This window comes from Schistocerca nitens, chromosome 4, assembly GCF_023898315.1.
Source record: "Schistocerca nitens isolate TAMUIC-IGC-003100 chromosome 4, iqSchNite1.1, whole genome shotgun sequence".
NCBI classification, from domain to species: domain Eukaryota; kingdom Metazoa; phylum Arthropoda; class Insecta; order Orthoptera; family Acrididae; genus Schistocerca; species Schistocerca nitens.
The window spans coordinates 295,517,623-295,530,489 of NC_064617.1; the positions used below are offsets into that span (position 1 = coordinate 295,517,623).

The window sequence follows — 12,867 nt, forward strand, 5'->3', positions numbered from 1 at the left end:
ATACTTAGCATGAGTTGCAGTTACTAAAAAATCGTTCTTTAAATTGTAGGCCAGATTCAGAACAATAATACTTCCATCATTTTATTTTGTTAAAAAAGGTAACGATGATAAAGCAATTAAAAGCACAGCATTGTTAAAAGAATTTCACGTCACTCTTTCCATATATGCGTTGTTACGCCAATAATAATTAAAAATAATTAAATAAACCAGAAGGAGCAAAAACAATTTTTATAAAAGCAACAATTAACGAAAGGGCAGTCGGCAACAGATATAGTTTTTTTTTTCAGAGAGACGTGAAAAGCTTTCTATGTGGGAATGATCAGCAACAAACTGTCCATTCACATGAATGGACACAGGCAGACAGTGTTTGTTGGTAATGAGGATCACCCTGTGGCTAAACATGCCTTGGTGCACAGCCAGCACATCTTGGCACAGTGTTACACCATCCGGGTTATCTGGATACTTCCCACTAACACCAACCTGTCAGAACTCCGGAGATGGGAACTTGCCCTTCAGTATATTCTCTCTTCTCATTATCCGCCATGCCTCAACCTCCGCTAATTTAAAGTTGTTGCCGCTCATACCTCACCTGTCTTTCAACATCTTTGCCTCTTTACTTCTGCCTCGACTGACATCTCTGCCCAAACTCTTTGCCTTTACAAATGTCTGCTTGTGTCTGTGTATGTGCAGATGGATATGTGTGTGTGTGCGCGCGCGAGTGTATACCCGTCCTTTTTTCCCCCTAAGGTAAGTCTTTCCGCTCCCGGGATTGGAATGACTCCTTACCCTCTCCCTTAAAACCCACATCCTTTCGTCTTTCCCTCTCCTTCCCCTCTTTCCTGATGAGGCAACAGTTTGTTGCGAAAGCTTGAATTTTGTGTTTGTGTGTCTATCGACCTGCCAGCGCTTTCGTTCGGTAAGTCACATCATCTTTGTTTATATATATATATATATATATATATATATATATATATATTAGATTAATGCTATACGGACATGCATTTTCAGCAATTTCAAACAAACGAATATTAATCACATCTTATGGGGTATCATGTCTCTGCTGTATCTATAACTTTGCCATGTATTTTCTTCTCTCATGCTTCTTCTTTCATCATTACAAAAGGGACACTGACTTTCATTAATGTGATATTTACAACCATACGTAGATTGTTTTCTGGCAAAAATTCTGTAGTTGGTAATTATGGGTGTTTTGCTTGTCCAGCCAATAAAAATTATTTTACATCTAAACTATCTACATTCATACTTCTTAAGACTCCTTATGGTGCACTGTCATTCAGACATCATGTACCACTATTACTTCCCCCCCTTCCCCACCCCCAAGACAAATATCTTATGCATTTGCAAATGATGCACACAAAGAATGAAATCATTGGTAGAAATACTATCGTAAGCTATTTCTCTTTGCAAAAATATATATTCATTGATTTTATTGCATATTTTAGCATATTTATTATTTAGTAACACAAAAGCACTTTTAAAAAAATAACTCTAATTGCCACATTGTTTGTCACAAAAAAGAAGAAATAAAGACTTGTGGACGACTCACTGAAAACAAAAATATTGCACAGGACAGTGACACACACACACACTCCACTGGTAGGACACTAGGTTTTCATATACATTTTCATTACAATTCATTTTTCAGCCATGCATTTTGTTTGATGTGTTTAACAGTAGCTCGTCGGGTAACATCTGGTTCCAGAAGTCGCCTGTAAATGCAAATACAGACTGTGTATACATAAGAAGTGCAGATCACCTGTAAGTAACAATGTACAGAAATACCTTAAATATTAATAAATATGGCCAAGACAGAATAGCAGTAATTAACGATCTTATTCACAAAATGGGCTTCAGCCAGCTGATGTGTGTGGTCCTACACAAACTGCTAATAAAACAGTAAGTTTTTGTGGTGTATTTTCAGTATACACATGTGTATTAAACAGTTGCCTACATAACGCTTAATTATGCACATCAGATACTATCTGTACAACATTTTTCTATGCCATGAATATTTCTTGTCTAGTTGTGGAATTATCCTATAAAGTTATCTCATAAGACGTTAACAAAAGGAATTATACAAATTGCAAAATAAGCCAGTTTCAAGATGTTTTCATCATCAAAATCAGCAACTGGGTGTATATATAACATTTCTGAACTGATGCATATGGGAAGATTTTAACTGTGATTTCCATTTCAAGTTGAGATCAATATGCAGACCCAGGAAGTTTCAACATATTCTGTTTCCCTTGTGCTCCATTGTTAATGATGAGTACATATCTGAACTATGTTTTATCTAAGATAAGTGATAGATCATATATTGAGAACTACTCACAATCAGTAATTGTTCTGAATATTTCTGTTATTGTACTTGTTATTGTTGCATACATATTCAGCTTGATTACCATGCCTATATCATCAGCAAAGAGCATTGCTTCTGTTTTATATTTATGACAAGAAGCGTAGTAGTCTCAATATTGAATACCATGGAATGCCTCTTTCCCTTGCACCAAAAGGAGCAAAGCAACCCATCATAATTATGTTTGGCCATGCCCCATTTGAATTATAGGTGCTGGCAGACAACAAAAACAGTTTTAAAAATAAATGGAAACCATTTCTGCTTGACAGCTCCTTCTCCACAGAAAGATTTCTAAATAGTTCATATGTTTGCGCTTGGGTTATACAGGGAGGGGCAAATATAAATGGCCTGTAAGAGATGGATATGATTGGACGTGAATTTATGCATTAACAAAGGAGGAAAAGACTTACAGTTACTTCCAACAGGATGGAGCAACTGCCCATACAGCCAGCCAAATGTTGGAGCACAGTCTTCATGCCTGACAGAGTTGTTAGCAGAGGTAAGTCTGGTCATGGCTCAAGCTAGCTACCCAGGTCACCTGATCTGTCACTGTACAATTACTTTGTGTGGGAAGCCCTCAAGTCAAAGGTGTATTGCAACAACCCTCATAGTCTTCAAGAACTGCAGCAGAATGTTACAGATGAGACTGCAACAATTCCAACAGTCCAGCTTTGATCCACATTCATTAACTTGCTGACCAGGGCCCAAAAATGCCAAGAGATGAATGGTGATCACTTTCAAGATTTGATATAGTCAGGTTAGTATTATATTTCCTTTCCTCTGCTTTGTTTCTTTGTACCCTGGAACTATGTTCTCTGGGCCACCTTTGTTTGCCTCACCCTGTATCCACTAAATTTTACTGTAGATAATGATTCAAGTAGAAATCTAGTTATGTAAACTGCCAGCTGGTAATAATAAGGTACTTTCACCAAAAATGCAACTTATTCATAAACATACTGATGCATTCAAAATTACTATAAGCTGTCACAAATGTCATTCACAGAAGATACAAATAACTAACAGATTTAGTTACAAGGACTCTAAATAAGAGGATAAAAAATGAAATTTATGAACAATATTTAAATCATTCTAACAGAGGAAAAACACACAACTACCAGTGCTGGAAAGGAAACCATTGGAACAGTGATGGCACAAATACAAGATAACACATTTCTGTTGGACTGCTATCTCAAGAGAAGCAAACAAATTAACAGGAAATGAATTGTTGTGGAAAGTAGAACAGTTAACAGTGGCTTTGAAAAATCACTCAAAACCCTGAGTTTGTAGAGCTACTGAGCACAGTATCTCACATTTACATCCATAATTTACCAGACATTTCAGTACGAAGGGGTACTTTCAGTTCTTGGCAGCCTGTGAGGAAGCAGTACATTATTACATCAAAAAATGGTGAAAATCTGCAAACAAACAACTTGTTCCAAGAACAGGACAGACAGACATTTTCAGGTTACCAATATCATTTATCCATTATGTGGTGTTACATAACGCTCCAGAGGAGAGACGTGTACCCCCTATGTATTCTTGCCGATGAATGAGGCTCATGAATCAAAACCATAATACAAGTTGTTGCAGGAGAGAGCACACACATTATGTAGATTTGTCATTTTCATTTGCATGTGGAGAATCATGGCGAGGAATGATGCAGATCTTCAGCATGGGTCGGCAGTAACTTCATGAGATGAAGTACTTGTGTGGATGCAAATATAGATCATTGTATCACTAGCCTACTTTGGAGCTGCACAGCATCCTCAGAGAATATATGCATTTTTAACAAAGTTGTGATATTGGTGAGGCAAATGAAATGTGCTTGAGATTACTCATATTCATCCTTTGAATAGATGTCTATGCAGAGGTTAGAAGTTGGACATTATGTTTTGATAGGAGTTTAATGTATCCAGTTGATGTATGGATTATAATTACAAAAGGTCTTCATATGTTATTCCAGATAAATTAGAGTAGCAGCGCTGACTTTTCTTGCAGCAGTAACTATGCTATGTGAACAGGAAGTTTGTCATAGCCATACACAATATCATGGTCAAGCAACAAAAAGGTAAAAAAGACACAATACTTAATCTTCATTAAATAAAACACATGTCCAATGAAATCATTATACTGATTACGAACTTCAGTTTGGAAGAGAAGCCAAAGCTTGGCATTGTAACACTAGAAGTCCTTGATCACTATTATCTGACAGGAAATTAACATTAAAGTCTCAACAATAGCAGCTCCTCTATTAATTTTACAGTACAATATTAATATTTCTTTTAAATGCTTGATGAAATTGATGGTATTAACTGTTTATTGTTTGTACACCGTCAACACTACTACCAGGTGTGTGTATATGTGTTTCCAGGTCCTCTGCTGAGGCACAGAAATCAAACACTGTTCAATACTTCAATCACTAATCTCTGAGGCTAAAGTCCCAACTGCAGGTTTTGTATATAGCCACTTCTTTTTTCCTGTAATGTTTTTCAATGACATATTAGCTTTCATTCATCTACTTTTTTCTAGTTTGTTTCCATTATTTTAGTGTGATGTTCTGACAATCATCTGCTGAAATTCCTGTTCAAAAGTTAATCTTTTTTATATATACAATAACTTGTGTTTTTATGGTAAATCCTAAAAGAATGAGTGTTCTTACATATTGGCAATTACCCATATAAGTAGACTCTTGACAGAAGCATGTCATGCAATTTGTGATGCAACCAAATGAGGAACAAAGCAGTGACTACATCCATGTGTCAGCATGCTTTCCTCCAGAGAACGTAAGTTCTGTATTTTTGATATGGGTTTTTGTAATGCTTGAAGAGTGAGATTACCTGCACACTACTGCAAGAACCATTCCCTGCAATGTACCTATCATCATTCGGACTTACATAATTGAAGCTGTAGCCAATGCTTTTGTCTATAACACCAATTACTATGATGTTATATTCCAAAGCATACCTTTCACTCTGTAGCCAAGCATGTGCTATTTTGAAGCTTCCTGACAAGTTAAAGCTGCACTCCAGGCCATAACTCGAATCCAGAGCCTTGCCTTTCATGAGTAATTTTGGAAGGAAGGATTTTGCAGAGAAAAGGCTTCGCTACAGTCTACAGATTGTTTCCAGAATCAATGCCTCACTCTGCAGTTGAGTGTGACCTGTTTTCAAACTTCCTGATGGGTTAAGACTCTTTCAGTCTATAATGAAGCATCAGCATATAATCTTTTCTGTAAACAACTGGCCCCAGAGAGACTTAATAGTGCCCAGTACTTGGCCTAAAAATTCTGTTATACAAAGTAATCCACACGTGTTTACCTGATTCAACTCTCCCATCCCATGGTGACTCCCTGGCATTAAGACGTATTTTCTAATTCTTTGCCTTGCACCTGTCTTGTCAGATTACTCTATAACTTGTTGGGACATCTGCATATTTTGGTTAATAGATTTTGAAGCACTGAATCTATTGGAGATCTCTAAATCGAAGTTACCAGACGTGCACCATCAATTGAATATACTTGCTGATTTGGGAGGATTGACCATAATTAGTCACCAAGTATGATTACATTCCAAATACAAAAAATATTTAATGAGAAATTGTGATTTGTCTCATAACATACATATTCTAATCATTTGACTAGAGTGCAGGAGACATGTCAAAATATAGTTAATACAGTTTCACTGATATAAAACTATAGTTAGTAAGATGGAGTTGTGTTTAAACATAAAAGCAACTTTTTTGTGAAAAGATACCTTTACTTATTCACATAACAAGACAATTTATAAACTACCTCCTGCTCAAATATTCAGCTTATCGTTCATGAAACCTTCAACTGAGTAGTAGCACCATTGAAGCAGAGTATCAAGGAGCTTTATTTTCAGTGATCTAGGTTCATACTCAAAATGTTCTTGGGTTTATAATTTTTTATAAATCTTCATTCCCATGTACTGGAAAGTCTGAGCATATAAGATCAAAGAGTGAGCAGGGACCACAAAGTTTTCTTTATTTCTTGTATTATAAGTGCACTCAAAGTGTTCTCCTTGCATAATTCCAAATCGGCATGCAAAAAAAATGATAATATCATAGATACACAAGGAAGCTGCTGTTAATAATTTCAGGTTTTTAAACAATGGGCAATATGATCTCTGTGGATACAGAGCACATGTGTTTCTAATAATTCTTTTCTGTAATTTCAATATGGGCATTAAGTTACTCAGATTTCCCCAAAAAAACACTACCGTGCCTTATAAATGACTGGAAGTAGCTGTGGTATGCAGTTTTCCTTGTGTCCATGCCAGTGGCATTTGCCACATTTGCATTGCAAATGCAAAGCTGCATAGTTTGTTTACTAGGTTTTCCACACATTTGGTTTAATCCTAAAAATTTCGCACTATCCACCTCCTCTAGAGTTTGGTTTTTGTGGTTTATTTTAATTTTCTGGGGTAAAGACTGTTTTATTCTGAAATGTACCACTTGGGTTTTTGGGATGTTCAGGGTTAATCCATTGAGATGAAACCATGTTTCTAAATGACCTATTGTATTGATGATGCATCTTCAATTAGTACAGATGTGTCATCATCAAATAAAACTGACTGTGCATTTCTATTGATTGATAGATAATTAATGCAGAATAGAGACAAAATAGGCCCTAGGATAGAGCCTTGAGGGCACCTTGTGTTATTATCTTCCATTTGGAAGAGCAATTTGCTGCATTTGTAGAGACAACAGTTATTTGTTTCCTATTGGACAGGTATGAAGTAAGCCAGTGTGGAAAAGCACCCCTAATTCCATACATGTCAAGTTTATGTATAAGAAGTGCATGACGTACTGAGTCAAAGGCTTTTGTGAGGTCACGAAAGATCCCTGCAATCTTATTTTTATTGTCTAATGATGTGCTTATCTTGTCAACAAACTTGTTACTTGCATCTATAGTGCTTTTTCCATGCCAAATTGATTTTTCAAAACAATCTCATATTTTCCAATAAAAATCTGAATCTGAATTGCAGATACTTTTTCAAATACATTTGAGCGGAGTGGAAGAAAAGATATGGGATATAATTTCCCAATCCTTTCTTCACCCTTTTTAACAGCAGTTTTGCTTCTGTATACTTTATCACCTCTGGGAAGCATCCATGTTCAAATGATGGGTTTATTATTTCAAAAAGTGCATGTCCTATTATTTTATGCTCAAATTTGGTAACTTTTGTGGCAATCCCATCCCAACCTGCAGAGCTTTTGTTTTTCAATGTTAATATTATTTTTACTTGTATTGCTGACACTGTTTTAAATTTTGTGAGGCACTACAATAATAAAGAATTCACTGAGATGTTCTGAAATTTGAGCTGGATTTACAGCTCAAGCTTGATTTTATAAATTTTATGACTGGAGGCTTTAACATCTAATTCAGATTCCAAGGCTGACCACACTGGCTTTTATTTATTCTCATGTCTTAAAATTAAACTATTATTTGCCATTTGCTTTGCTGCCTTGACAACTTTCTTAAATGTAATTTTGTATCGTCTAACATATTCAACAAAGTCAGTATTTTTATTACATCTTAGTTCATTATTTAGTTGTCTTTTCTTAGCACTAGAGATTTGTATACCTCAAGTGATCCATTTCAACTTTACTGTCGCTTTAAATTAATGATATGAATATAATAGAGGGAAACATTCCACACAGGAAAAATATATCTAAAAACAAAGATGATGTGACTTACCATACGAAAGCACTGGCAGGTCGATAGACGACCTGCCAGCGCTTTCGTATGGTAAGTCACATCATCTTTGTTTTTAGATATATTCTTACTGTTGCTTTATTAATACAAGTTTAAGGCAGAAACATTTCACTGAAAACATTTAAAAAACTACTTAAGAATTCTGCAAAATTTGCACTGCTTGAAATATTTTGGTCAAAGTGCGATTCTGTCTCACCCAGCTTGCATGAAATGAACTCGTGTTTTCCTGATTAAAGTTCTGTTTTATACAGATTTTTTTAAAACAGAACTTCCTTACTTTATCTCAGCTCAATAAATACTGCTGAATGATCAGAAACTCTTAAATCTGAACAAAATTTATGTGCATCTTCAAAAACGTAATTAGTTTAAATATTGTCTATACACGCAGCTAACTGAGCATTTTCTCCAGTAGACAACAAAAAATTTAATTTGAAACTGTATTTTTTTATTACATCAATAAATTTTGATGCTTCATCATTTTCACTCCACACATTGATGTTGAAATTGGCAGCAATTAATTTTTTTTTTCTGAGGTTTTCTGGCAAAAATTGAAATTTACACAGGAAATGTTTAGCTGTAACTTTTCCTGGGATTCTATAAATTGGCATTACAGCAACATTTAGGTTTCTTAATTTGAAACAGTGTGACGAAGCAAGCTGGGATAATTTTTACTTCCCCTCTTGTTTTGCCATATGCCTCCTTAAAATACATTCTTCATTTTTGGCTAATTATGTCTTGGAACAGTAGTGTGTAAACGTAGGAGGAAGCAAACAGCTTGGTGGAGTTGCTCAACGTAGGTGAAAATATGATCAGTAATGTTTCAGATTTCGATGTACAAGGGGATAGGAATGATGATGGAAATAGGATCACATTTGAGAAAGTGGAGAAAATGGTCAATAGATTGCAGTGCAATAAAGCGGCTGTGGTGGATGAAATTAAGTCAGAACTCATCAAACACAGTGGAATGTCAGGTCTTAAATGGCTACACAGGATAATTGAAATGGTGTGGGAGTCGGGACAGGTTCCATCAGACTGGACAAAAGCAGTAATCACACCAATCTTTAAACATGGAAACAGAAAAGATTGTAACAACTACAGAGGTATCTCTTTACTCAGCGTTGTGGGTAAAATCTTCTCAGGTATTGTTGAAAGGAAAGTGCAAGTATTAGTTGAGGACAAATTGGATGAAAGTCAGTGTGGATTTAGGCTTCTTAGAGGTTGTCAGGACCAGATCTTAGCTTACAGTAAATAATGGAGAAGTGTTAGGAATTGTATCTATGGTTTATAGATCTAGAAAAGGCATATGACCGGGTTCCTAGGTGGAAGTTATTGTCTGTTCCACGAGATTATGGAATAGGAGGCAAACTTTTGCAAGCAATTAAAGGTGTTTACATAGACAGTCAGGCAGCAGTTAGAGTTGATGGTAAATTGAGTTCATGGTTCAGGGTAGTTTCAGGGGTAAGACAAGGCTGCAACCTGTCTCCACTGTTGTTCATATTATTTATGGATCATATGTTGAAAACAATAGACTGGCTGGGTGAGATTAAGATATGTGAACACAAAATAAGCAGTCTCGCATATGCGGATGACTTAGTTGTGATGGCAGATTCGATTGAAAGTTTGCAAAGTAATATTTCAGAGCTAGATCAGAAATGTAAGGACTATGGTGTGAAGATTAGCACCTCCAAAATGAAAGTAATGTCAGTGGGAAAGAGATATAAAAGGATTGAGTGCCAAATAGGAGGAACAAAGTTAGAACAGGTGGACTCACAGGATGGCAACATAGTGAAAGAACTGGAAGCAAGGTGTAGCAAAGCTAATGCAGTGAGCGCTCAGCTACGATCTACTCTCTTCTGCAAGAAGGAAGTCAGTACCAAGACTAAGTTATCTGTGCACCGTTCAATCTTTCGACCAACTTTGTTGTATGGGAGCGAAAGCTGGGTGGATTCAGGTTACCTTACCAATAAGGTTGAGGTTACGGATATGAAAGTAGCTAGGATGATTGCAGGTATTAGTAGATGGGAACAATGGCAGGAGGGTGTCCACAATGAGGAAATCAAAGAAAAACTGGGCATGAACTATATAGATGAAGCAGTCAGGGCGAACAGGCTTAGATGGTGGGGTCATGTTACACACATGGGAGAAGCAAGGTTACCCAAGAGACTCATGGGTTCAGCAGTAGAGGGTAGGAGGAGTCGGGGTGGACCAAGGAGAAGGTACCCGGATTCGGTTAAGAATGATTTTGAAGTAATAGGTTTAACATCAGAAGAAGAAGAGGCACTAATGTTAGCACTGAATAGGGGATCATGGAGGAATTTTATAAAGGGGCCTATGCTCCAGACTGAATGCTGAAAGGCATAATCAGTCTTAAATGATGATGATGATGATTAATTACTGTTAACATACATGAGTACAAGCTGCATTTTCATAAAAGAGAAAGGTTGGCCATAAGTTTTAAAGAATATAGCACCAAATCTAATTTTATGCTTAGTTTTGTGTATGTCAGCAATTTCCTAATTTATTTTGACTATACCTAGTTAGTATCTTTTGTTATAGGGTGAAATCGGTAATTGATTCATAACTTAAATTCTATTGTTGACTTATAAACAAATATCAATTCTATACTAATTATGAACATTTGGAGCAACAACTAGTAGTATTCTTAAAGGATCTATTTGGTTCTATTCAAAAACACGTTAACAAAGCCAGTCCTTAATCAATTTCAAAGTAATTAACAGTTTTGTCAAAAGTATTGTTCATGTAATGATATGTTAATTTCATCATTTAAACAAATAATTCGGCCTAACTCTTTTAGTAGAAGAAACTATTAAAAAGGCGGAATTTTTTGGTGTATTCAGTTAATTTAATGAGTTAAGTTTTAATTGTAATTTCTGCAAATTAAACATCAAACAATATGTAGTTTCAGTGCCTATTATTGTGCTGATATATATCTGGAGACAGTCAGTCCACAGCTGAGTTTCAGACAAGAAAACCTGTGTTGGTTAGAACAACAACAATGAATCAACTTAACCATGAAATAAGTGTTATACCAATAGGCTGTGTGTTAAAGCAATGACAGTGTCTGTTCAATTTATCTGAAAGACTGAAATGTGTGGTTAGGTTTTTACTGCTCTTAGATATTCAACAGTAAACTATTGTAGCAGCATGCCTGCAAACTATTAATGAGGTTTATCGAAAGTTAAACAATAGTGCACTGGGCATATAACTGTGTATTATTGGGAGGTTGTGAACAATGAAAGTAAAGAACTGTGAAACGCAAATGTGCACCTGTCGGTTAATCATTTAAAGTAGTCGGTGTTAAACTACCATCGTCTGTTTTTTCAGCCAGTATCACAACTTAGTACATTGTCACAGAGGACAACAAACGAAGAAATAAAGCAGGTGAACGCCACAACAGCAACCCTAAAAAATCACTCTTCATTTAAACAGTTAAAGTCACTTCTTTCACAGTAATCTAAATGTCAATAAATAAGTGGATATGAACCTCTTACAAAAGCTGGTAGCTAACTTAAAGTTTTCAATCTAATTTAAGATTTTTATTACACCTTCACTAAGCCAGTGCTTTTTAAATAAATTACTTCAATATTTTTAAACTCAGACAAAAAATTGAAATTTTAGAGCATTTGTCATTTCAGTATTCAGCATTTAATTCAATTACATTCCAGTGAATGATATATGTACTTCCAGTTGTATTTACACTGAAGAGCCAAATAAGCTGGTACATCTGCCTAATATTGTGTAGGGTCCCCGCAATCACACAGAAGTGCAACAACATGATGTGGCATAGACTCAACTAATGTCTGAAGTAGTGCTGGAGGGAACTGACACCATGAATCCTCCAGAGCTGTCCATAAATCCGTAAAAGTATGAGGGGGTGGAGATCTCTTCTCAACAACATGTTGCAAGGCAGCCCAGATATCCTCAATGATGTTCATGTCAGAGGAGTTTGGTGGCCAGCGTAAGTGTTTAAATTCAAAAGAGCCACTCTGAAGCAATTCTGGTCCTGTGTATCATCACATTGTCCTGCTGGAATCGCCCAAGTCCGGCTGAATGCACAATGGACATGAATTGGTGCAGGTGATCAGACAGGATGCTTATGTATGTGCCAACTGGTACAGTCATATCAAGACGTATCAGGGGGTCCCGTATCACTCCAACTGCACATGACCAACACCATTATATCTACATCTACATCTATACGCCGCAAGCCACCCAATGCTGCATGGCGGAGAGCACTTTACATGCCACTGTCACTACCTCCCACTCCCGTTCCAGTTACGTATGGTTTGCGGGAAGAACAACTGCCAGAAAGCCTCCATGTGCACTCAAATCTCTCTAATTTTACATTCGTGATCTCCTTGGGAGGTATAAGTAGGGGCAAACAATATATTCGACACATCATCCAGAAATGCACCCTCTCAAAATCTGGACAGCAAGCTATACCACGATGCAGAGTGCCTCTCTTGCAGAGTCTGCCACTTGAGATTGCTAAACATCTCCGTAACGCTATCACACTTCCCAAATAACCCTGTGACAAAACGCGCCACTCATCTTTGGATCTTCTCTATTTCCTCTGTCAACCCGACCTGGTATGAATCCCACACCGATGTACATTACTCAAGTATAGGTCGAACGAGTGCTTTGTAAGCCACCTCCTTTGTAGATGGACTACATTTTCTAAGGACTCTCACAATGAATCTCAACCTGGCACCCGCCTTACCAACAATTAATT

At 36.5% G+C, this 12,867-nt stretch overlaps 1 long non-coding RNA gene across 1 annotated transcript in view; it reads left to right on the forward strand.

Annotated features, from left to right (window-relative positions):
• Positions 1 to 754: 754 nt before the first annotated feature.
• The window catches only part of LOC126252844 (uncharacterized), a 33,536-nt gene continuing 21,423 nt past the window's right edge, over positions 755 to 12,867 (forward strand). The window contains exons 1-2 of the long non-coding RNA XR_007545859.1: positions 755 to 916; positions 1,696 to 1,779. This is a non-coding gene — a long non-coding RNA (uncharacterized LOC126252844). The remainder of the gene's footprint in view (positions 917 to 1,695; positions 1,780 to 12,867) is intronic.